Here is a 27,877-nt window from a genome sequence, read left to right on the forward strand (position 1 = left end):
CTCTCCAGCCACTCTTCCCCAAGTCTGTAGTGTTGCGTGATGTTGTTGTGACCTAAGTGCAGGAGCCGGCACTTGGCCTTGCTGAATCTCATACAGCTGGCCTTTGCCCATTAATCCAGCCTGTCCAAATCCCTCTGTAGAACCCTCCTACCCTGAAGCAGCTCAACACTTCCACACAACTTGCTGTTGCCTGCAAACTTACTGAGGGTGCACTCGATCCCCTCATCCAGATAATTGATAAAAATATTAAACAGAACTGGCCTCAATACTGAGCCCTGGGAAACACCGCTTGTGACCAGCTGCCAACTGCATTTTACCCGATTCACTCCAGCCCTTTGGGCTTGGCCATTCAGATGGTATTTTACTCAGCAAAGAGTACACCTGTCTAAGCCATGAATAGCCAGCTTCTGTAGGAGAATATTGTGGGAAATTGTGTCAAAGGCTTTGCTAAAGTCTAGGTAGACAACCTCCACTGCCTTTCCCTCATCTAATACACAAGTCACCTTGTCATAGAAGGAGATCAGGTTAGTCAAGCAGGACCTGCCTGGACTCATGTCGACTAGACCACATCCCCTGGTTGTTCTGTACGTTCCACATGATGACACCTAAGCTGATCTGCTCCATAACCTTCCCCAGCACCAACATCAGACTGACAGGCCTGTATTTCCTTGAATCCTCCTTCCAGACCTTCTTGTAGATGTGTGTCACATTTGTTAACTTCCAGTCAACTAGGACCTCCCCAGTTAACCAGGACTGCTGATAAATGATGCAAAGTGGCTCAGTGAGCACTTCTGCTAGCTCCCTCAGTACCCTTGGGTGGATCCCATTCAGCCCCATAGACTTGTGCATGTCAAAGTGGTGTGTCAGGTTGCTAGCCATTTCTCCTTGGATTATGGGGGCTTCATTCTGCTCCCCATCCCTGACTTCCAGCTCAGGGGGCTGGGTACCCTGAGACCAACTGGTCTTACTATCAAAGACTGAGGCAAAGAAAGCATTAAGTACTTCATCCTTTTCCTCATCCTTTGTCACTATGCTTCTCCCTGCATCCAATAAAGGATGGTGATTCACCTTAGCCCTCCTTTTGTTGCTAATGTATTTATAGAAACAATATTTATTGTCTTTTATGGCAGTAACCAGATTAAGTTCTAGCTGGGCTTTGGGCCTGTCCTGGTTTCAGCTGCGATAAAGTTAAATTTCTTTGTAATAGCTAGTATGGGGCTGTGTTTTGGATTTTTGCTAGAAACAGTGGTGATAATGTGGAGATGCTTTGGCTGTTGCTAAGTAGTGCTTACACTGGTCAAGGACTTTTTCAGCTTCTGCATGCACAAGAAGCTGGGAGGGGACACATGCAGGACAGCTGACCCATGGAGCCCTGCTTTCCTGGAGATGGCTGAGCACCTGCCTGCCCATGGGAAGGAGTGAATGAATGCCTTACTTTGCTTTGCTTCTGCGTGCAGCTTTTGCTTTACCTATTAAACTGTCTTATCTCAAACCATGAGTTGCCTCACTTTTACTCTTCCGATTCTCTCCCCCGTCCCAGCAGAGTGGAGTGAGTGAGTGGTTGCGTGGTGTTTGGCTGATGACTGGGGCTAAACCACAACAGGGCCTTCTAATTTTCTCCCTGCATAAACTCACAACATTTTCATAGTCCTCCTGACTTGCCTGCCCCTTCTTCTAAAGATCATATATTCTCTTTTTTTTCTGAGTTCCAGCCAAAGCAATCTGTTCAGCCAGGCTGGTCTTCTTCCCCACTGGCTTGTCTTTTGGCACATGGGGACAGCCTGCTTCTGAGCCTATAAGATTTCCTTCTTGAAGAATGTACAGCCTTCCTGGACTCCTTTGTCCTTCAGGACTGTTTCCCAAGGGACTCGTCAACCAGTGTCCTAAACAGGCCAGTGTCTGCCCTCCAGAAGTCCAAGGTAGCAGTTCTGCTGACCCCACCCTCCCTACTTCTCTGAGAATCAAAACCATTATCATTTTGTGATCACTACACCCAAGACAGTCTCCAACCATCACATCACCCACAAGATCTTCTCTGTTCACAACAGGTCCAGCGGGGCACCTTCCTTAGTTGGCTCACTCACCAGCTGTGTCAAGAAGTTTTCTTCCACACACTCCAGGAACCTCCTAGACTGTTTCCTCTCTGCTGTATTGTATTTCCAGCAGACATGTGGTAAGTTGAAGTCCCCCATGAGAACAAGGGCTAGCAACTGTGAGACTTCTCCCAGCTGCTTATAGAATATTTTGTCTGCCTCTTCATCCTGGTTGGGTAGTCTATAACAGATTCCCACCACAATATCTGCCTTGTTGGCCTTCCCCCTCATTCTCACCCATAAACACAGAACCCTACCATACCATTAGCTGAAGCAACAATCAAAACCAAAATTGACAGAATTGTACAATTTGTACAATCAGTTTGTTTCAAAAATGCCCTGCTTTTTTGCTCCATAGTCCTCCAAGTAATTTCATATTCCTCAGAACATTTTCATTTTGGAATCCATGGATTAATTGAATCATAGCTCCAAAAAAATTGACAAATATCTACGGAATAAAATGTTTTAGAAGAAATGAAGTTTAATCATAGAAGTATGGAGTTTTCAGATTGGGTCAGTATCTGGTCTCCAGGGGAAAACTACATGGGAAATAGTGGAAGTAAACCAACAATAAAATTTCATGTACTTAATTCTGTATCCCAAAAGATCAATTCAGAAGAAAAACTGAGAGATGTTTCTGCCACCATATTTCTTATGAGTGGGTGTCCAGTGAAGAGGGCAATAAATTAATTGCTGCTTGGGGTTTGAGGGGGTGAGTGGATATATTATTTTAAAAACAGTACAATTATATTTTCAGATATATTCTTCCAGAAGTTCTTACCTTAACTCCAAATAAATTTACCCTGCCCTATATGTAGTCATCCACATGACTCTACTTGTCATGTATGCTAACACAGTATGCTAACTTTTACATTGGTTAAAGGTTAAAGATGGGACACCTCTTTTGTTTTACACCTCCAGAGTGTTCGTTACTTGGAGAAAAATCTCTAAAATCTCTTTCTCTACCTTTACACCCACTTCCATTTTTTTAGAGTGAACTTGTCTGTTAAAAGAAAACATTTTGTTTGTTGCTCGTTTAAATTCAACAATTTTACACAAAGAGTTCTGTTTACAGAAAAAAAATATATTTTAAATGTGTGTATCTTGAACTCCTTGCTCACATGGTCAAGGTCATCTTCTGGTTAAAGCAGAGATATGAGTCAGTAAACCTAAGTTTTAGTTATCACTTTTACTGATTTACTGTGAGATTTTGGACAAATTCTTCTCCCTTCTGTGCCTCCAATTCCCATATATAGAGGACGAGAATATTATTCGTTGGTGTTTTAAGATTCTTTTGGACTCTTTCAAAGATGCTCAATATTATGATTAATTATTACTGTCAAGGTATGTATAGAGTAATAAACACTGACCACATTTAAATAGCAAAGCCGTCTCTGGCATTTGTTCAGTATCAGATATGAGAAAAAGAGAAAGAACTATTTCAAATGTTAATCTACTGGCATTTGAAATTTGAGACAAAACAGAATCAAAAAAGATTTTTTTTTCTGTAGATAGCTGCAGCTTCAAAAAACACAACCCAACCAACCAAAAACTGGTCTGATTAGTTTTATCTTTTGATTAATATCCCTGTTTGTTTTAAAGAACAGCTGAACTAAACTTGTAGATACTTAGAAAAATACAAATTACTAGGAAAATTGATAATTGCTCTCTGAAGATACATATTACCAACGATGGTGTGGTTATTGTTTTAACTTAAAAAATAATGATTCTGATTTTAATATCTATTGCAAAGTACTTAAAATACTTCTTTATAATTTAAAAATTGCTTATCAGATTTAATGTTAATACAGTATAGATGGCATATTAATTGCTAGCTTAAGTTTTCTCATGTCTTATATACCTTGCTATTAAAGAGTCTCCAGAATCGGACCTCTTCATACTGAGTACCACCAACAGTTAAAAAACTCACCACCAAGAACAAAACCACCTTCACTGTAGTCCTAGTGTTGGTTTGAATGAAAAGTTGGGGTCCTATCATAATTCTTTTTCTATCCTTGTTTAAAATATGCTTTGCTATTACAACATTGATTAATAAAGACTAGAAAATGCAGGATTTTTTTCTTACAAACATTTCTACTCCAAGTGCAAAATGAAGCGCAAACATAATATGCAATTCAGCGACAGATAATAAGTGACCAGTTCTTTATCACTTTTGTTTTATAATTACAGGAAATGATCCAAATTGCAGGAAAATAATTATAATGGCCAGGCTGTGACCTTGTCTCATTCATTGATGCATGGGAGGTAAGGTTCCCACTAGTTCCATTACACAGCTCACATAGGTTTGAGTTGGGCCAGGAGCACAACATGTGTATTCAACAGACTCCTCACCATGAATGACAACCCAGAACTAGAGTTTGTCCTGGGCTGATCTTAAAGTGTCGACCTAATGGTTTGTTAAGCAGCAAAGTGATAACAGGTCTCAGTCATTATGCAGATTCGTGTTAAACTGGTTTCCCACTTCAAAAAGTTGGAGTAAGAAAATTGCAAAATAAGCATTTTCTCATAAGATTAACAGCTTCAGGAAAATATGCATTATATAAAACTGATGTCGCATAAGACAAGATAAACATTGGGCCATATGTTTCAGTAGCACTTAATGCTAAAATTGCTTCAAAATCTTGTATGTAAGCTAAAAATGCCTTTGCTGTTAAAGGAGGACAGTAAGATTGTGGTGAACCTAAAAGAACCACTATAAAGGAAAAAATTAATATTTTTATGGAAATATGGAAAATAGCTGGGTAAAGTCAACCATCATGTAAGTGTACTTGAAAAATTATGGAACTTACTACACAGAAAATAATTATTGCTCAATGCAGTCAAATATTTAATATCATCTTCATTATGGAGCCAGCATAAAACAATATCTGTGTGGGTGTGTTTGTTTTCTACCTCATATAACAAAGGGTTTCAAAAAGTTTGCATGGCAGTTTATAAGTCTCTTTTCTTAGAATGAATTTGTCAGTATTAGCTATTAATAAAGAGTATTCAATATTAAATAATATTTAAAATGTTAATATTAAATAATAAACATCAATTAAATAAATAATTAAATACATACCAATTGAACAATTGGTTAACTATAGTTCCTAGACTTAAATTGTAGTTTGCTAACTTTCATACGCTTTGCTATGAAGCTCATTCAAAGATGCAAGTGAGGTTCATTCTCTTAGTATCTCGTGTGAACTTTTAATTTCATCAGTAATGGCCTAAAGTAAAGGACTGAAATTCAGTGAAGAGAACATCAACCCCTTTCTTGTAAATGTATATTAGTAGCAATTAGCGGCACTTTTACACTTTTCCCTAGGATTTTACATTAGATATATTGACTTTTAACATTCTGTATATAATGAAGTTTAGAGAACATACAGAATGATTCCACAGACTAACTAGTATGATTGCAGTTCAGTTACTGAGATAAAGATGTTTGCTGCCATGTGAAACACCCCAGAGCATCTGAGCTGTCTGTGTGGATCTGACAGATATGACATAAGATCCACAAGTAACTCCCATGCATTTCTGGAGAGGAAGGTAGAGGCCAGGCAAGGTAGCTTAGAACTTTTAAAATACTAGAAATATGTGTGTGTGTGTATCCTTTCTCTAAACATCATTGACTCTGAAGATTTGATTACCACTGGGAACTAAGACTGATAATGTGAAATCACCAAATTTTAGAAACTGTAAATGGTGTCTGATGCCTGAATCTGGATCTGAATTTCATCTCTGTGGCCTATGACACAGGAGGTAAGTAACATCAACAGGTTTGGATGTTGTGCCATCGGTGTCTAGAAAGTTTGGAAACTTATCTGAACTTCCATGATCTAAAGATCTAAATAATAAGGTTGAACCTTCAAGGGATTATGTGTTTCAGGTGCTTGGAAATATAAATATAAATATAAAGCACAGATTCAAAGTTATCCGGCACTTTGGGAAGATACACAAAAATCCTGAAGGAAAAATGTTTGCTTCATTTCATGATAGTTTTGCATCAGGAAGTGAATAGATGAGAGGTCAATTCAGATTCATTTGAAAATCTGGAAATTTTTAGGATAATTGTTAAATATCTGACAATTATATGTGTTACAAAAGGGAATGGAGAACTGAGTTCAACCAGAGTAGAAAACTAGACACTAAATAGAGAAAAGACTTGAATTGTTGCCTGCTTGGCCAAAAAAAAGTAGCTTAAACCTCTATCCCAAGCAAATTAAAAACTAATTAAAGATTGACCACTTCTGAAATTACAAAAATGTATGGTCAACTTTTCTTTTAAAAATTAAAAAGTTCATGTCAGTAAGTGTTCTGTCAGGTTTGGACTGGGATGTAGAGTAAAGCATGAAATAATGTTAAACAATTAATACATTAGAGAACTACAAATAGGCAGAAATTATCCAAAATTAAAGTACAATTAGAGATGTAATTGAGAGCTACTGATTACAACAGTAAATATAAAATAGATATTTTAAGACAATTGGCCAGACAGATTAGGAAGAATAATTTTATGTATCCTGATGTTCTGAAGTCCATTTAATATGCCCTGTATTCAAAAGATATTCTTTACTTCTTTCCTGCTTCTGTCATTCTTGCATTAAATACTAGTCCTCACGCCACCAAAAATCCATTCAGAATCTATGGGAGTCACTACAAAACAAGCTGGTGAGCAACATTGGTTGATTTACAGAGTATGGACCAGATTAAATAAAAACAAACAACAACAACAACAACAACAACCCTAGAAGAAGCAGCTTGCTTTGTCCTGCTCTAATAGCTGGGCCTTACTTCAGAGTAGGCTGTTTTACATGACAATGTAAGGAAGGGTTGTATTTATCAGTGAATGCGACCTAACAAATAGACCAGTGCACAAACAATTGCTTGTTCCCAGAAAGTCAGAGTAATTCATGCACATGTGAAGAAATATGAGCATGTTGCTTCTAACATTTCCTCGTTTTTATTTTATTTCTCTATGGGGGCACCTTTGAGCTGTAGTGTTTTCAATCTACCAGATGAGTTTACTGCAGGTTCCAAGTAGAGTTCTTTTTATTGCTCTTCTGTCAATAGAATAACAGAGAAATAAGAATTAAGCTCATGTTTCAAAATTGTGATTGCCTCCTAGACCACTGGGGGTAATACTGAGGACTTGGAAGAGCAGCAAGGGATGTTCTCAGATGGTGTATTTGTTTGACAGTTGTAAGAAAGTATTTCACATTTCTCAACAGTAGAAGTTACTGGCTGCAAGCTTTTTGCTAAATATTGTTCCTGAGCGGTAGACACAATATTTCCCAGGCATTGCTTTTTGGAGAGTGATTTTTATTTTTATTTTATTTTTAATATAACAACTCCGATCAGAATTTAAAATGATAGAAGAAAATGAAATTATTTTTGCCCTGCAAATTTTTGGCTTTTTTAAATCCTACATTTTTTTTTGTAATACTTGTTTAGTCCAGATGAACTACGGTTTAGCTGAAGAAAAAATGTATTGACAGTTGAACAAATAAGTGCAAAACCATTTTGGACATGCTGAAAATTAGCTCAGAAGAAGGATATGGGCTTCAGCTTGCTTTCATTAGCTGTGGCAAAATTCACCTCTGACTTGACCGTATATGCGGCAAAAGAAAGATTAAGGATTAAGAACAACGGTGTTGTTTTGTTCAAAATTCATTGGGTAGCTTTCACTTTTGTTTATTAAATAAAAGAAAAAAGGGCAGGGAAAGAAAGGGAAAAGGAATGAGAGAGAGGTGTAGAGAGGAAAGAAAACTCAGTCCATTAGATTTAGTTTTCCAGTTTGGTTTGATGGACTCTAGAGGAGGCAGAAGCAGAAACTGAGGTGTCATATTTTATGCCTTTAGGAATCCTTGCTAACAAGGAAGTCGCTAAGGTAGGTAAGGTGCTTTCTCATTCCAGTGTATGTTGCTTCCTCCACCAAAATTACTCTAAATCTTTTGAAAACTTTCAGTCACTGGTTTGGAGAGGATCATAATAATGAAGTATTTTGCATAAACTCAAACTCACAGTAATGACCTTAGCTCAGAACTCCAGACCATGGACCAAGATGCTGAGGCCACGGCCCTCTGCCCTTCAGCTTAATAGCAGAGAGATGGATATTTTTATAACTGCTGATTATATCTCACAACTTGAAAGAGAACTTTTCTGCTGTTATCAGTACAACAAAGGCTAACTGGGCAATAATGGAAAATATGAGACAGTGGATATCAGAGATGGCAATGGCACAGAATGTCAATGGTAGCACACAAGGATGTAGCTAGACGATTGCAACATTTATGTATGCTGCAGTAGGTTCTCCATGTGAGGAGGTATGAACAAGACTGGGGCCTTGTGAAAACATGTTATTAGCTTCTTTTTCCCTGGATGATTTTCATTTTCCTTGAAACATTTTGTGCTACCCAATAGAAACTCATCTGTTTAGCAATGTAATATTAGACTTTTTCACAGTTTCTTACTAGTCTATGCTATGTTTTTGAAATTAATATATGAAGAAAGAAGAATATGTCACACAGTCTCGTGTTGAACTTTTTAGGCACATAAAAGGAATTACGCTAAGAGAAATATAGCCTAGCATATACTGGGTGCTAGGTGAATTGCTGGAAGTGTTGTTAGTGCCTACATCAAGCTCCCAAGTGAAGGTCAGTGTTTCTCAGTTTCCAGAATTTATCTGTAAAGAAGCATCACTTGTTCACTGGCAAACTTTAGAAAACATCACATTTCTTTTAAAGCAATTGAATGGTTAATAAGTTAATTCTGTTATATTATATTACCAAGGAAAAATATGGAAGCTGAGTAATTGTTTTTTGTTCTTCTAATGTGGGGTTTTTTTGTGTATAATCAATGCTGTCCAATCCCTTGAAAAAGACAGCAGATTTGATTTAACATTTATTTCTTGATACTGGATGAACTATGACTGCTTTATTTATTTAGTTTGCATTATGAAATAGGTGTTAAAATCAGTAGGTCTTGTTAAGGAGGTTTAAAAGAGGGCTTGAAAGGAAAGAAGATGGATATTGGTTCCCTTGTATAAAAAAAGAAGCACGCAAGAAGATTCCAGACATTTTTAAAGTGTGGGATCATTGGGGATTTTTTTCTTGCTGTGTTGGTACCTTTTCTGTTCTATGTATTTTCAGTCATTCCATAATTTAATGTCAAGTTTTGAGTCTTTAAATAAAGTTATTATTTCATAACCCTCTCAGTAAACAGTATTGAGGTTGTGACAATAGTAAAATTATGTCTAGGTACACAACATGCCATAGCAGTGCAGACAGACTTTTTTTCCCCCCTACAGCTATTTAAACAGAATTTGGAAGGGGAAAGTGCATATAAATATATCAGTCTAGAAGTGACAACGACAGCTTTGCAAAACACATTTTAAATCAGTGAAATGTACATTTAACCACTATGAAAATATACACTTCTCATTCCTGAGATAGACAGACAAGATTTGAGATCTTAACATAAGCTTTAGAAGTCTTAAGAAGAGTTATAGCAACATATTTTAGGGGCCTGATCCTACTTCCAGTGTAATCAGACAGACTTTTTTTGCCAATTATTTAAAAAAGACCGGAACTGAGAGCCAAGCTTTCTTGTAAAACAGTCCTCACACATCTCTAAATCTTTGTAGTCCTACTGTTAGTGTCTACATATTGATGCCTTTTCCTCATAAAAATTGTAATTTGCCATTTAACTTCTTCCTTTAAAATCCTTCCTTTAAGAAATGGAATTTGCTTGTAATGGCTCAGGATTAGGCATAGAGAAGGAAGATTTTGTTGTAGAAGATGGGAAAAACACCAATGTAAAATACATGGAGGCTGAGAGGGCACAGCATGTAGTAGGGAGAGGGACTTGCTAGACTTTATTTTGCAGATCTGTTAATGATGACTTAGGTAGACCTAATTAGTACTCAGGGGGACTCTGCATTTCTTCTCTGGGTTGGAACAGAAAGATTGGGCATTTGAAACTGCCTATGTTAGAGGATCATAATCTGTCTCTTTCCTAAAAACCACCAGTATATGAAGGAATCCCACTGATTTCTTTAGACTTTACATACTTCTTCCTTAAAGAATGCTTGTGCAGCATAACAGAAGACTACATATGCATAAGTGCAGTTTTAATATGCTATTTGGATGACCACTTTTACTTGTCTAAATAATATATTATTTTAAAAGATACAAACAAACAAATACCTTAAAATGTTATTACTGTTCTTGGATTTGGTATGATCCAAATCTTATGAAACAGTGTATGCAAATCAGATACAGTAGTCTTCAGCAAAAAACAAGAGAATACACCTCAATATTTTCCCAAAATATAAGGACCTTGTTTATATATTAGAAGTGGAAAAGTATCCAACCATGCTAATAATTCACAAATGTAAAGATTAATCTATCCCTCTCTTCCTGCCTGTTTCTCAACAAAATCCTAGGAAGGAAACATATAAACTTTCTGTAAAAACCTAAGCTTCATCTGAAGGAGAAGATAAGAGAAAAGAACTTTTAAACTACTACATTTTTGATCCGTATGGTAATGTTTCAACAATCTTTGAAACTCAGTCAGGTTAGACTTCCAAAGGAGGCACAACTTCCAGAAGTGGTTTAAAGTCTCTATGAGATATGGGTATGGAGTATCATGCCATGTTATCCTTTTTATATAGGGGCAAACAAGGTAATTTTTAAGACGCTGCAACCTGGTGACAGTATCTCCAGGTCAACGCTTTATAATGCATAACAAATAACTTACATTTTTTTGGGAACCCATACAGAAGCCAAAGATGGAATAATCTCACCATAGTGTCAATCACACAGTCATAGGAACAGTGGCTGGAAGAGGCCTCTGGGGGTCACATAGCCTCAGCTCTCACTAGAAGGGGGAATATTGCAAAAACAAGATATTAGTCTATGTTGGAGTTTCATTCTACCAGGATTTAAGCTTCGGAATGCCCTTAGCACATATCTGAAGCTTGGTGCAAAATCAGTCAATGAGTACAATTTTAATCTGGCCTTAACCAACTGTTGCACCTACTCTAAACATTTCTGTATTGTAGTTTTGTTGGTGAAGGGAAGAGGAACACAATCCCATCTACTTGTACACTGTTGTCTTCATGTCCAGAATGTTGTCCAAGAACTAACACATACCAGAGAGAAATTGGTCTTCTAATTCCTAAGCTCTGTCTAGGAAATACATCTTTAAGCTTCTTAAAGAAAGCTTTACTAAATGGTGATCTGAGTCTAAATGGTGATCTGAGTTCCCTGAGGTGAAGTCTGAAGCTGACATTTATTCCATTCTGAAAAGGAAAAAAAAAATCAGGAAAAGGACAGAAAAAGAAAAATAAACCTCCAGGATGTACTGGTCGCTTCTTGAAACCTAAACAGAAGTGAACTTGTATCTACTAAAACCCATCAGTTCTTTTCCTGATGTTTCTGCAATCTGTTTGTAAGGATAAGACATAATTTAGTGTCACACAATTCCCTCTCAACTGAGTGGTTTAAAGATGATTTCAGTATCTGCTATGTAATCTAAGGCAAGTAAGGTAGGTTACATTTTGCAGAGACCTGAAGGATTATTTCCTAGTTAGATAACACCCAGAGGAATGCATTTTAGCAAAGTTTTCCTCTGAAGTCACTGCTAAATTGATAAATTGTTCATGTCAGATATATAATGCTGTTAATGTCAGATTTCAGAGTCTTTGATGCTGTGGAACTCCTTACAGCCTCTTCACTGTCTCAGTGAATTCCAGTCCAAACTCTTCAGTGCTGAAAGACTAAGATATGCAGATGTATTAAAGAGCAACAGAATATTAAGCTGATTAAATGCTTAAATATTTACTTAAACTGCATAGCTACATACTCTAGGTGTGAAAATGGTAACCTATATGAAAAAAAATCTCAGCTAATCTCTCTATGGTATATACTTTCACTTAAGAATATAATTGTTATCTATGTATCAACCCTTGTGAAGTTACGAAACTTTATTTCACAAGAGGCCTTGACATTGTATTTCTCAGTTTGTTCTCACTGCCAGCACTTTATGGCATTAATAGACAGGCACTCAGGACCAAAATCCCCTTTTTTAAAAAACTGAGATTTTTTTCACATTCAATGACATATAGTCCATAATACATTCACGAGTATAAAATCAAGGTAGAGTCGTCTGTTGGCTTTGACTTGGGGGGTAGTGTTAGCACCTTGAAGCTATTGTGTTTCGATTTTACTCCACCAATACCTGATTTTACAGCTCCTAAAAAATTATCATTTGAAAATCTGTTGAAGAAGCAAGGACTATTAATTGGTTTTATGTAGAGGAACAGATTGTGTGGCAAAATTTATTGGATTTCATCTGAAATAGTATCATTATTTTTAGTTCATTTAGGCTTGGACTAAAGCTGTCATACAGACACAGTCAGGACACAGGCTCAAGTTGAGCTATAGTGACAAATAAACCATTACCGAAGAGTTACCGAATAAAGCATGCCTGAAAACCATCTTATTGCCAGTCCTAGGGAAAGGTGACAAATGTGCCTTGTACAAGAATAATGGAATAAAACAAGTATGACATGTGTTTGAATATGTGGATTAGTTCGGATGAGATTATATTTTGTCAAAGGGAGGTCTTCCTCTAAATCACACAGTAAGGAAGCTCTTCTACATGCTAGCAAATAAGACAGGGACTCGAGATGTCCGGGGTGGTTCTTGACACCTACTCTTTGAACCACATGCTAGAATAGAAATACAACATTGCGTGGTAAAAGAATCCTTTGCAGATCTGGAATTGTCTCCAAGCCAACTTCAGATTGCTTAGTAAGGCCCCACAGACTATTGTTTGTTACCAAACAAGAAAAAGAAACAATTCTTTGCTGATCACATTTTCAATAATCTCTGAGTATGGGGATATCAGAATTGAAAAACAGCTCAGCACAATCTGGCTATAGCTTTGAGAACACAAGCTGAAGCTTTCCACAGTGCATGCAGCAGCTCCAGTCACCACAGGTCTGGGGAACTTCTAAATACAGACCATTCCTAAGGATAATGGGTGAAGTCTTGGCTTGCACAAAATCAGTGGCTCCATGCACACTGGAGCCAAGATTTAACTCAGTGCCCTTCGAGTGCTCACAGTGATGTTATATGACCATATGGGCTCTGAAACAAATCTGTTCCTAATGGAACTGTTCGGCAAAAAAAAGAGAGATAAGAAAATAAAGTGATATATCATATTGGTTCAAAAGGTTGTTGTTCTGTCTTTTCCACATTAGGAAAGGGAAAGATGAAGAACTGTATGTAGGATGACAACCCTTCCCCCGCACCCAGTTACAAACATAGAATATGTAAGAGAAAAGAAGCAGAAGGTGAAAAGGATTGATTAAGTGAGAAATAAAAATACATACATTCTTTCAGTTCTGCAAGCACAGGTTTTTGCAAAAATGATGTCTCTTACGCAGGAGCATCACTTTCTGGATATAGTAGGGGCTATGTATGAATTTCTTTTTAGCCATTTATTCTTTACTTCATTATCTTTTATCTTTCAGACCTTTCTAGCCCCCATCTCAGAACTAATACTCCCACTTTCACAAGGAAGCAAGCAAATTAAAAACCAGACAAACCCCCCCCCCCCCAAAAATAAAAACAAAAAAAAAGCCCCCAATCAATCAACCAAAAAAAAAAAAACCACCAAGCTAAACAACTAGTAGTGTTTTTCTCTTGGGCTTTCTAATTTTATAGTCATTAAAATTGCCTGAGAATACACTTGCTTCTGTGTTGTGCAGTCTCAGCACTCACTTCAAGTCATTTCACTGTTTCAAAGTAAAAAGAAGTTACTTGGCTTCCTGGAGGCACTGATAACTTCACACCTGTGAACTTTAGTCTGATCCTGGCCTGAGTCTGCAGAGAGGCTGAGATAATACCTCAACGAGATATGAATGGCATTTCATGTCTTGCCACCTCTCAGGATTTGGTGAATGGTGTAATTGTGCAGCTGACTCATTAGGCTTTTTTCCACAGATTTCAAAAATAATTCAGGAAATACTATGTTGAGAAATATAATTCTGATCTGTCTTATCTGGGAACATATGAAAAAAATTCACCCTCAAACCTAATTACCATAACAGATCAGGCTACCTGAATGCTTGCAACTGTAAGCAACAGTCTTGATTGCATTTCAGAGGAATAGAAAACAAGCCAAAACCAGACAAGATTAGTAGTAGTACCAAAAATCAGTGTTTGTGGAAACTGAAGGAACTTGTGGCGCTAAATGTGCTGCTGCAGGCTGCCCAACCTGATCTTGTTTTATCACAGTGTAGACGGGGCACCCAGGCACCATCATACTGCAAATGCTGGGAGTACAATGAACTTTACCCAGATTCAGGATTATATCATTACTGAAAGCAGTTTGCCTGTTAGGCATACCATTGATCTATTGAGCCACTGGCAGGGAGACTGCAGTAAGACACAGGTTGACATCTGTATTCCCCTGAGGGCAGCAAGGAAAAGGTCTCCTCAGACAATTTACAATATGTTAAAAGATGCAGGTTCATAATCTGAGCATGAGTAATTTGCATTAAAGGCTGAACAAGCAATAAAAATGGGGAGTTTCAAAGGAACCTGGGGGGAAAGAGACTGTTCAAAGAGACTCCGCTTCCATTGTAAAAATAGCTATGGAATATTAGAGGCATAACAGGTAATCTCAAGAAAGCATATGCTTAAAAATGAAAGCTATTTAGTGATTGTCCTCCAAAACAACAACAGACAAAACTGGGGAACAGTTTCAATCACAGTTAAAAAAACACACCAAAACCACAGGGAAAAAAAAGACCAAACCCCCAAAACCCCACAAACCAACACTCCACCCACAAATAACTATAATATTGCAGACTTGGATTTGTTTGCACACACATAATAGTGACACATTTTTCTCAAACATCTTGAATCACAGTATGACATTCATGTAACTTTTCATATGATTGAATCTGTACTGTATTTATTTTGGTTATTTTTTTTAACAGCTAGGCCTAATGATGCGTTTATATGATGGTCTTCTCAACAAGCATTGTTCTTTTTAAGCCTTACAGTTACATGAATAGAGGTAAATATGCTAGTAGTTAAAAATCTAAATAATCCTAAGAAAGAAGAAAGGAAGGAAGGAAGGAAGGGAAGAAGGAAAGAGAGGAAGGGAGAGGAAGGGAGAAAGGAAGACTGCCCGCTAGTGGGAAGTAATTTTGCTGCTGAAAGATTATTTTCACAGACTCAGGAAATATTTTTATTCTTCCTTCTAAAAACTTGGTAACTGAAGTGCTATGAGAGTAGAAGAAAGGTAAGTATTCAATAAACTAAGGTCTAAATACAGAAATAAGCATTAGCATGTGTATTAGTGATGACTTCTTAAAAATTTAAGGAAAAGGGACTACAAACTCTCATAACTATCTTCTGTATTTACTGACATAATTTAACATTCCTACTTAAAATATTATTAATGCTATTTTTAACATTTTTGTGTTGAAGTTGTGAGGTACAACAAACAACATTTAACAGGCTTCATAGAGTTGACAAAGCATCCCAGAGTAGATTTCTATTTGTTAGAAATAACTGTGCCACGCACTTCTAGTATAAATTTGGTCCTTTCTGTCAAATTACTTGTTTGAAAATTAGATTGGCTTAGCTGTGTTTCTACACAAGACTGATCTTTCTTTCATAAGAAAAAAAAAATATATATATATATGGTGGCTGTTTCCACGTAAGCTAACAATATATATCGTCTTGGAACAACCTTGATCTGTAGCTATAAGGTACAATTCAGGCCAGTAAAACACCCTACATTTAGAAGATTGAGATGAAGTAAAAAATTAAACTTCAACAGATATTTTATGAAGTAGCTGCCTAAAACTACTACAAGAGGAGTCTGAGAATAAAAGGCACTTCCAACCAAAGAGAAGTAAAAAACAGAACCTGTGGGAGCTTGCAAACAGACAGCTGTAACTTGATCTCATCACACACCAGCAGTTGTTAGAACCTCCCTGAGACATGAGGAAATCCCTTGGAGGTCCTTTTTTAAAATACCTCTGTCACATGGGGATAAAAAATGCAGCATGAATCCTATGTCTTTGCCATTAATACATTACTGAAAATCTTCTCTTTACAGAAAAGATTGCAGTTTCCCAGTTTCATAGCCTTTCTGGCTGCATGCTTGAAAAACAAAAGAAATTAAGGGGAGATTCTATATTCCTAAGAAAGCCTCACTTGACAAAGATTTTACATGCCAATAAGAACATTAATAACTTATGTTCAGTAATTTGCCATATTTAATAATCCATTCTTCAAAAAGTTTTAAGAGTGTTACTACTTAAACAAGGAGGAAAAGAAAATCAAGATAAAACATTAGTGAAGCTTAACTTTACCTTCCCTAGGGAGTTAATTGAAATTCTTAAAATCAGAAGTCATCCTTATTCTTCCAGTATTCTCAGTTTCTCACTGAAGAGACTCCTGGACAATCTCTTGGTCACTTGGAAAAATTAAGAACATTTCTGCTTTCTATGAGAAGAAAGACTGTAAGGCATGCTAGCCAGTCTAGCCACTGAAAAACAGGGTTCTACAATGTCCTTTTGTGGGCTTAATCCCACTTTTAGATAACATCAAGATGAAATTCCTTTTACGTTAATGTTATACCCTTGCTAATATCAAATGAAGTTAGGTAAGTAATCCAACAATCCTGCATGAGCTCAAGGGATTAATAAAATGCCATGATTTATTTTGAAATGTTGCCAAATTGTCATCTCCCCCATCTTTCGTTTTTGTGTCGGACTGATTACATTAATAACAACACAACAGTTTCAGCCTAATCTCCAAAATCCTGAACTTTACAAAGCAAACAGTTTGCTGATCCATCAGCATTTATTAATCACACCAATTACTCCGAGGCCAAATACCACAATTACAGTGTGTGGTGCTTACACCATAGAGGCAGAGAATTGATTTGTGTAACCCTTCAAAGAACAGGAGGCTCTTTTGAAAGAGCACCTATGCCTGAAGGCACTTGGTTGGAAATGGCAGGTTTTTTAAATAATCTAAAATGTCTTATACTAGAAAGGCACAAAACAGACTAAATAAGGTCTCAGATGATTAGAAATTTGTTTGCATTTATCCTCCTCTCTTGTAGAAGAATCAGTAATAATTCCCAGAAGCTTTAAATTTATCACGGTGTTCCTTGAGAAAAATAAAATAAAGGAAAGCTATTCAAGAAAGGGCTTTAGAATGGAAAAGAATTAGAAGAATGGGAGATTTATTATCTATCTGCTTATCAGTCTATAAATTGTCTATAGTCTGTCTATCTACTTACCTACCTGTCTAATCCACAGTGCATTACCCTTTTGTTTATTTATCTTGTTTTTTCAAGACCTGTTGAAATCAATAAATAGTTTAGGTCCTCATGTACTTAAAGTATAAATAGCAAGCTATGAAAATGTTATGAGCTGTAATGTAGCTATTAGTTGAAGGCCCATCCAAGTTGGAAAAATGTTTCTGGGTACTGCCTTTATGAAACATTCTTACTCATAAGACCGGATTTTAATGGCACCAGGCTCAAGGCAGTAGGAAAGGATTCTCTCTGCTGCCAACCTTAGAAAAGTTTCAGTTTTTTCTAGTAAAGCGTATAAAGTTTGTCGTGGTTTAATCTCAGTCAGCAACTAAGCACCACACAGCTGCTCACTTGCTCTCCCCCCTCCCTGATGGGATGGGGAAGAGAATCGGGGAAAAAAAAAAAGTAAAACACATGAGATAAAGACAGTTTAATAGGACAGCAGAGGAAGAGAAAAAAACTTATTGTTGTTATCATTATTATTATTATTATTATAATATACAAAACAAGTGATGCACAATCAATTGCTCACTACCTGTGGACAGATGCCCAGCCCAGCCCCAAGAAGCGATTACTGCCCCTGGCCAACTCCCCCCAGATTATACACTGAGCATGACGTCATATGGTATGGAATACCCCTTTGGCCAGTTGGGGTCAGCGGTCCCAGATGTGCCCCCTCCCAGCTTCTCGTGCACCTGGCAGAGAGCATGGGTAGATGAAAAGTCCTTGGCTAGTGTAAGCACCATTTAACAACAACTAAAACATCACTGTGTTATCAACATTATTCTCATACTAAATCCAAAACACAGCTACTAGGAAGAAAATTAACTCTATCCCAGCTGAAACCAGGAAAAGCTTCAGTCATGACTTATTTTAACCTTGGATAGATTAGAGAACAGGAAAAGAGAAATAGGCTTATTCATTAACAACACAGTTTTGTATCTGTTTGGAAAAGGTCCTCTAACTAAGATTTTGTTTTATAAAAAAGAGCTTTTTGTAAGTCTTTGCTATCAGTAGAACAGGTTGCAACACAAAAGTTGGTTATTTAATTTCTGCTCAATAGATTCTGCTTAAGCAGAATGTTAGCTTTACATGCACACAGCAAAAGATGGTGTGTGATGGAGTGGGACCTGAGGCAGAGGAAATATATTTCCAGATATCACAGAGCTGATTGACAGTAGAAATAAAGACAGAAATAGAAGTCTCATATTTTACCATGATCATGATATTTCACTGTCTCGGAGAATGCTAGTAATATGTAAGGTATAAACACAAATAACTTTGCTAAGAAAGATATTGAAATAATTGTAACAGACATGTAACATACTTATATCTTTTTTAACTACATAAAATGAAATATTAATGAAAAGTAACATACAAGTATATAAATAGTTGGTAAAGACACATAGCAAAAATAAACTAAACTGAATAATATAATCAGAAATATGATGTTCATCTAAGAGAATGGGAAACAATACATTACAGCTCAAAATTGAAAAGGAAAACATGCCCCCCATTTAATTTTTCTAATATTTTTAAAAAAGAAGGTATTACTAACATTTTACCACTGCAGCTATTATCTATATAGACTTCTAAGAAGATAATTCTGACCTTACTAATTTTGCCACTATTTCAAGAAATCAGTTTTGGTGTTGTTTTCTTTTTTTTTTTTTTTAATGTTGACTCATATTTCAAATGTGTTACCCAAAATGAGTTTGTAAATAACTAATTTACATCTCTGCCTTTGCTTATAAAAAGCTCTCCTGAGGTGTCTCCATGAACTATGTCTTTCCTTGTTTTATACTGTGTTTGTCCCCTGGTTTTGTTAGGTGCTGACAATTCATTACCTTCTGATCTCTCACCAGACATCCTTACTAATGAAGACCAGAACCGTTATGGGCAGCTCACCTCCTGCAGTTCTGAAACATGCTTTCTACTATTAACCGAATGGTTTAATTAACTGAGAAGGCAATACCTTTGATTTACCTTTAGATACAGATGAACAGAACTGCCTTACAAGAACTTTTGGGAGAAGCTTTCCTGCAGTTTCATAGATACTATTTTTTTTTCTAATAATGACAAACTCATTTAATTAAAAGAGATAACTGGGTTATAATTGCATTAACAGGTATTTAATTGTTACTCTGCTTATACTGTAGTTTCTTGAACATTTATACAGCTTCCCAATTAAAATTTATGCAGGCAGCGATAAACCTGAAGTATGGATGTTAGTTATTCAGCTTGTTAGTATACCTTTTGTAATAATGTTGTGTTTGAAAATGACAATGCAATCTGTTTATAACACATGTGGAAGAGTACATCAAGCTCCCAGTTGGTATTATTCAATAAGGGACTTTGAAACACTGCTCTTCTAGTACAAATACAAAAATAATTCCAAGTAATGTAGAATGGAAGGTTATTTAACAGCAAATGGTCAAATTGGTATGGAGCTAATAATAGCCAGAATTCATTGTCATAAAATAATATTTTATACAAGCACAAAACAATTTTCTGTCTATCTTCTTGTTTTTGAAATAATAGTTCTGTAATGTGGCTATGTTTAATAAAAAGAGTGATGAACACTTAGGGCTTAACTTCTGACAGCATTTTGCCAGACTCTTGAAGTACTTATGGAAGAGTGCAAAATAAGCATTTTTTCATTTCTTTGCCATATATTCAGAATTTATATGTAGACTTCCAAAAATACAGAAAATATAATGCGACCAACATTTAAACTATCCCTGGGTTAGGTATGAAAGGACAGATTAAAGCTGATCACTTTAAAAACATAGAGATTAAAATATTTAATTGTCTGCAGCACAAGCTTCAAAAGAAGCAATGAAAAAAATGAGAGCAAAAAGCCCATGAAGAACAGCTTAATATGCTAAGCATTGAGAAAAAATCTCCATTCTACCACCACTTGCTGAAACAAAACCTTTTCTGCTTTCCTTCATTCTGGGATCGGCCCTAACCACTCCTGCCATACTGATGCAAACCAGGAACCTTTTCTTACTTCTGTCCTTCAACATTCTCCTCAGAGGCAATTAAAAAATAGCACATCCTTTAGGCTGCTAGGTTTCATGTTCCAAGGATTCAAAATATTTTTGACTGGCTCTGTATGTAATTTCATTATATTTATGACCTAGAATAAATTTCTTGTGTGTCTTATGGTGCCTGTAACACTTCACTTATTTGCCAGTAAGAGGTCAAACGCTTTTGCTGTTGTTGAAATGTCTCTGTTGGCATTCTGAATAAATGCCCATCCTTCCTTGCTCCTCCATTTCCTCTTCCCCAGGAATGCAGTAGTACATTGCAGCCAAACATTGACAATTTCAGGCTACGAAGTCCACCTTTGCTTTTTCGTCTTTTGTCCAAGGCTAAATCTATATTAGTCCCTGAGGACATTTTACTGCTTCTGCAAAATGAATATTAAAATTTAACTTGTAATATTTCTTCATCGGCCTATGAATAAAATTAATCTTTGTTTTCATTGTCTCTTAGCTCTCTTAGCAGATCTCTTTGTTGTTTCTTTCCCATTAAGAGAAAAAGACCCCCTTTTCTCAGATCCCCCTTTGCCTTTCTATGGACATACTACACGAAAAATTTCATTTCTTTTTTTAATTAACACTGCTGCATCAGCTGATGCATTTTTTAATAAGACCTATTTAATGTAAAGTCTTCTAGGGAGATACTAGACTCCAGACTTTTTCCTAACTGAGAGCTTTAGCCTCCAGGTAACAAAGGAGAGAGAGTGTTAAATATTTCTTTTTTTAAATTTAGTTTAGATGACCAGAGCAGAGATCTGTATTTAAGCTAGTTACCCCCAAATATCCTTATAGCCAATGGAGAGATATTGGCACTTCTGGCATGCAACATGTCTCATGGTGATGAGTACGTATTAAGCAGAGCAAATGAATCATGCCCTGAAAATACATATTTACGAAATTATATCCACTGTCGTTATTTGCACTCTCTTCCCCTCTTTCTCTTCCAACCACCATATGTACATATGTATATGTTTGAAATACGGGCGACACATAGACATACTAGACAATCTGCAGCCCATACCCTGAAAACTAGGGCATCAGTTACTAGGCACTATGAAAAAATGTTTGCAATACTGTGTTGGTTTTGGCTGAGAAGGGGTTAATTCTCCTCACCATGGGGGGTCGGCTACCTTTCCAGCTTCCGGGGCTCTGCCGCGTGGCGGGGGGGGGGGGCTGGGAGGGGCGGGGCCATGGCGGGGGCAGCTGACCCCGACTGGCCAATGGCAGGTTCATTCCATACCATGTGACACCATGACCAGTATATTAAGGGGGGGCAGTTGGTGGCTCGGGGGCATGGCACGGCATGGCGTGGGGTCAGGTTGGTGGGCGGCTGCGTTGCATGTGGTGTGTTTCAGCGGTTCATTCCCCTCCCCCCTCCCCCGGGGCTTTGCGCCTCTCGTTGTTCTCCTTTACATTTCATTTCTGTTGTTGTTTCTTTTAATTTTAATTATACATGTGACTGAGGACAGAAATAATTCTGGATATCTTGCTCCCTTGGGGAGTACCAGCGACTTGTATAAAGCCTGAGCCATGATGCCTTCAACAGCCCTGTATTAACAGCAATATTGAATAGAGCTGTACTTTGCAAGGCAGCACAGTCTTGTCAACATGTAAGTGCCCTAACTGCTACTTCTGAAATCTAGCAAGGGACCACCAATAAATGCTGCCACTGACTTCAGAAGAGAGTTGGAAAATGTACTTAAACTGCATACAGAACCAAGAGGCATACTTGGAAAATGTTTGGTGAAATGTTGCCCCCTTCTCGTAGATGTGCCAAGGAGATGGTAGATTCACAGGTGAGCAAGATCCCAAATTCCTCAGAACTTCCAAGAGTTAGATGTTTACAGGTGCTCACAGAACTACAGGTTTAGTACATGAGGATTTTTTTTTTTTAATGCTGAAAGAAGTTGTTTTATGGAATTCCTCTTTAATAAAGGACTTTTTAAGCTTCCTCCTCTAGCCAAATGCAAAAATCATTTCAACTACTGTGGAGTGAAAGGTATTTTGACAATACAGGATCGACTAGTGTTTAACTAATAAAAACCACCTATGTGGTATTCATGGCATCATGTGTTAAATACTTCATTTTGTTTGTTTTGTTTTGTTTTTTTCCCCGCTGGTCAGTAAGCCTGCTCATACATCTGATTTTCACCTGTAAAATTAAAATTTATCATAGATGTGTAATCAAACCACACAATTTGCCGTTACAGATGTTGACACTATCAGGTCTGTGGAAATAAGAAGTCTGTAAGTACTTTAGATCTGTAGATAAATAAATAAAAAGTACACAGTTTGATCTGTTATGAAATTCAACCACTATGTTACATCTGGAAATTTGATGAAAACTGTACTCCTCTTTCACTCCCTCTAGTAGTTTTATGATTGAGTCTGAATAAAGATAGCTGAATATACAGTTGCTCTGAGGTCAAGAGAGTACAGGGATGATAGTTCATATAAATTATATGGATTACACTACTACATTGCAAGGATCGGTGCATTCTTACGAAATTCTCATTGCTTAACTTTTGCACTTTCACTGCAGATATTGCATTGACACTGATATATAGGACTTTGGTTAGAGCTTATCTCCCTTAATATGATCATTCTGATAACTTCTATTTCATTTTGACAGCTATTATACAATACAGGGCTAGTGAACCTGATCTTCATTATTACTTCTCTCATTTTCTTTTGTGCTCCTCTTTAAACTCCAGAGGGCTGATTGTTCCATTCACTTCAAGGCACCACATAGTACAGAGAGCAGGCAACATCACACACAGCACAGTAAACTGCATCAAATATGTAATCCTAATATTCTGAAAACATCTCATTTATTTTGTAGAAAACTATGTAAGCTCTGAGTCAACATTTATTCCTTTTAAATATTTGAATGACAGGTAAGATAAAGGTGTCACACCTTATGGTGAGTGATACGTCCTGATGCTACATGGCTTTAATGTCCTGAACTACTGTTGAATTCAATTGGATTTCTATGAAAAAAGAAGGGGTGGAGGAGGGTTCAGCTCTTTTTTGTCTTTGGTATATAAATATGTAAAAGTTGTATACACATACATTGTAAGAAAGTTATTCACTTTGATACTGGTAATAAACACATATTTAGAGCTTACACTCCATTAGTGACCAACCAAATCAAAAGCCCTGATTACTGTTCTCTTTTTCTTGCCTTTTTTCCCTTCACTTTCTCTCTGTTTGTCCTGTTTAGGCAAATAATAGAAAGGAGTGGCTATACAAAGCCATACATGTTCGAAAAGCCCTGCAAAAAGATGTGGATTACATACTCAAGTTACATGACTGCTAATATATTTCATATATAATGCAGAGAAATGAGCCTTTCTTTGAAAGACAGCCGTCTGAGAAGTGCCACACAGCACTGAAATACTGTATAGGCAATATCATCCTTCCTAAAATACTAACTTGAAGGGAAAACTTAATGTTGCACATTAAAAAAGAACAAAATCCATGTTAGACATTTTCCTTCTAGCACTGGATAAAAAAATTAAAAAAAAAAAAACAAGAAAGAAAAAACCCACTATGTTAAGTTTCTTAAACAGTTTTAATACAATCCAAAGGCATTGCTCAGGCACATTTAAATCTCTTGACAATAATAGCTGTGATTCTTCAACTATATCAATAGGTAATCACTTTTTATGTTTATCCTCCATTTATGCCATAGCTTAACACAGTTCCAGAAGGATGAGATGTTAATAGTAAGAGTATAAATTACATGACTGAGAAGAAAGTTTCAAGGACAATCAATTTTCATGGTTCGAAGCAACATTCTTTGACTAGTTAGATCTATGACTGAATAACTCTATTTTGTAGCAGTGAATGGCTAGATGAGTAGGGTGGATTTTAGGCTATATTTTCCTCCAAAGGATATATGTTTGGGTCTTTTTGAACACTAGTTCCTACACTGGACTGTGGTAGCAAAGTTAAAAATTTAAAATACTTTGAGGTGAAAAATCCTAATTAGATTAAATCAGCACAATTTGCCACTGATGCCAGCGAAGTCAATATATTATTTGTTTAACATATTTCTTTATAAAGTAATTGGCTTTATGACTATTATGTTACGTTAGTACATCTATGAATTAAATTAACTGATGTTGATGCAATCCAGCTTTCATAGCATAGAATAATATAATTCCTAATTTGTGTTTTTCTTGGAATCCTAATTAAAACAGTCTTCTAGACTGTGATATTGTAATTAAATTTGTTTTTACATCTCTCATTTTAAAAAAAGACAAGATTATAATATATGATTCATTTATGTGTACTTAAAATATTTTTAAGAATTACAGACTTTTTAGCATTAAGATAAAGTTAAAAAAATAATTAAGAGACATCCTGTAAACTATGATGACTGGACTTTGCTAGGCATCCTTCCCTGTATCTTCTCTACTTTTGGTAGCCACAGCTGAATTCATATTTGAGGAGGTCGAGCGATCTTGTGTGAACTACAGACATCCATGCAACCGACACATACAACAGAGAGATTGTGTCAGTTGCATTTAAATATTTTTTCACATCTTGACAAAAATAACAGCCAATCCATTCCAAGACACGTGGCAGCTCTGTTTCCCCGTGTTCACTTCTCTAACATCATTGCAGCCCCCAGCTGGCCTGTGTTTCATGCACCTTGTGACACTGCATCAGGCCATGATTTCCCTGGATGCTCAGACATATGTGCCATCCTCATCCACATCCTGGCCAGTTGTGTGGACTGGCTTGTCTAAATTGTATTTCAGTGGCAGGGTCCTGTGTGATGTACTCCTCAGTGAATGCACTGAGCTGCATGACCAGAGACACTTGCTGACAGCACAGATGAGAAATAAAATAATGAGGGGGAAGTTTGGCTCAGACCATCCATTCTGCACAGGCTGAGGCTCAGTACACAGTTATGTGGAGAGCCCACAAAATCCTGAGACTGTATTTAGGCTTTGCTGCCACACACCATATCCTTGCTGGACAGTTGCCTGTTCATTCACAGAAGCAGTTTGACCCTGTCCTGCCAGTGCTGGAAGAAGACAATCTCAGCTTGCTGTTTCGATCACAAAGTCTTTGAGATAGCTTTCCAAGATTGTCATGAAACAATGGAGATACTGAAGATCCGTTTGCAGACTTACAAATTATTTTATACTGCTTTTACAAAGCTGGAAGCGTTCCGTTCAGACCAAGGACAAACAACAAGAAGCAGGTAGGGATGTATCTTGCGGGTGTTGTTTTAGGAGCACAATATTCTGAAAAAAAAGTGACTGTGCATGTGCCTGCACTCCTACTGCCATGAGCACAGAACAGAGATGACCAGGCATGCTCTGCTCAGAGAGCAAGGGCCCTGGCAAGACACAGTCAGTTTCTATTGCAGTAGTTATACGCCTGTGCATTTGGTGATTTGTACTACATCAGTACAAACTAAAAATCACAGGAAAGAAAACTAGGTCTGGAAAGACCTCTATAGGCAGATCAATTATACCTCTGTCACTCTTTATGGATGTTTCTAAAGAATCCAATGATGGTGATTCCACAACCTCCCGAGATAATCCATTTTATCCTGTCACTGCCCTTACCTTCATAAACACTTGCTGGTCTGAATCTTTCTGCAGTTTCACCCAGCTATTTTTTATCTGGCATTTGTCCTAATGAATTTTATCATGCTTTTTCTTCATCCTGTCATTCTAAATTCTAATCTCACCCTCCAGCCTGCTGACATGCTTCTCATCGTGTTGTTTGAAAATTTAAGAGATATACTTTTTATTGCATTATCCAAGTTATCAGAGCAGAAAAACAGACTATTGAACACTAAACATCTCTTGTAAATAATGGCTTGAATGAACTGTGCCTGGAGTTCAGTAGGAAGAGGGTGTATTGGGAAGTTCAGTGTGTGAGATCACATATGGGAAGAGAAAAACAAGCAGAAGAGTCATGCCTTTCTGGTCTTCTCTTTGTATTTGCCAAAAATGGAGTTCTTACCTCATTTATTGCTTGATCAAAATATACACATGCAAAGTATGCATTCCCTAGCTCAAGTGTGGTCCTACCTATATACTACATACATACATGCATTGCATGTACTATTTAGATTAATTATCATAGTTGTATGAGTATAGACAAAAGCATACTGGGGGAAAACTGGAAGGACCTATGATGTGGCAGACTAGTTCCCAGAGACAAGTTACAGTCTTAGCTTACTGACTTGTCAATGGCCTTGGACTCAGAAGCTCTTCACAGGTGCCTCAGACATAGATGTTTGAATTTCCAAACCTTCTACTGTAGAGATGAAGTCTACACAGTTAAAAAAGAGTCATGATTTACCTGGGAACTGGTAGACACTTCCTTCCCACAGATCTCATTCACTGTAAAAAGGTAAAATATGATGGGAAGCCCAGGAAAGTCAAATCAGATCCCAAGCCTGCAATTTTGTAGGCTTGCATTTATTAGACGTCTTGTATGGGTCATATCATAGACTATGGCTTTATATTGCTGTTTAGAAATTTTGCCAGAGCAAAGGCTTTGCACTGAAGCATATTGTCTCTGAACGCTCGTGGCGTATCTATAGCTTCTCTTCTGGAATCCAGTTATATTGCGTGAAGAGCTACCCCAGAACGATTTCACCTCTTCCTGCCAGTAGATTTACCTAATGAGCCAGTGGCCTCAGCACAGCATGTGGCAGGTTGGCGTAAAGTACAAGGGTGAAGATACTGAAATATCATTGCAATTCAACATCAATCGTTGACCATTGACTGATCAATGATCAGTCAAGTCAGGGCTAACCCTACAACTTCCATTCTGCCTGTAGGAGAGGAGTTGACTTCAATTCCCTGAAAAAAATTTCGTACCAGGGGACCCAGTATGTCCCAAAGTTTTGAACATGGATATGCAGACTTGTAGAAAGTGAAGCTGAGAAGTCAAGATTTGAATGTATTCTTGATATGAAGTTAACATGACCCATGCATATCAGAGACATTGCAATATGTAAAATTATAAATATCTCCTTTATACTGTCATATTCTAAAATAAGAACTGCCATTGTTCCCATTTATATTATGGACAGAGTTTCTACTAAGAATGATCTAGCAGGTTTTATTTTTTTAATAAATTTGATAAAAAGATTTTATTTTAATCATTCATTTTGGTGGTTTTGATAGTGCATGTTTCCTTCATACTGGGGTGTTTTTTTGTTGGTTTGGGGTTTTTTTGAGTTGTACATAAAGTACGGCTCATTTGTAGTACAATTGTGGTAAGGATTTTCTCTTTTTCTGCCCTTCCCCCTGCCCCAAACCTTAGCCTTCACCAGAAGGAAAATCAGAAAATGCCACTATAATTACATTAACTGGCTGACATACCTTTGAGAAA

The sequence above is a fragment of the Phalacrocorax carbo genome, chromosome 3 (genome assembly GCF_963921805.1).
Source record: "Phalacrocorax carbo chromosome 3, bPhaCar2.1, whole genome shotgun sequence".
Classification (NCBI taxonomy): Eukaryota; Metazoa; Chordata; class Aves; order Suliformes; family Phalacrocoracidae; genus Phalacrocorax; species Phalacrocorax carbo.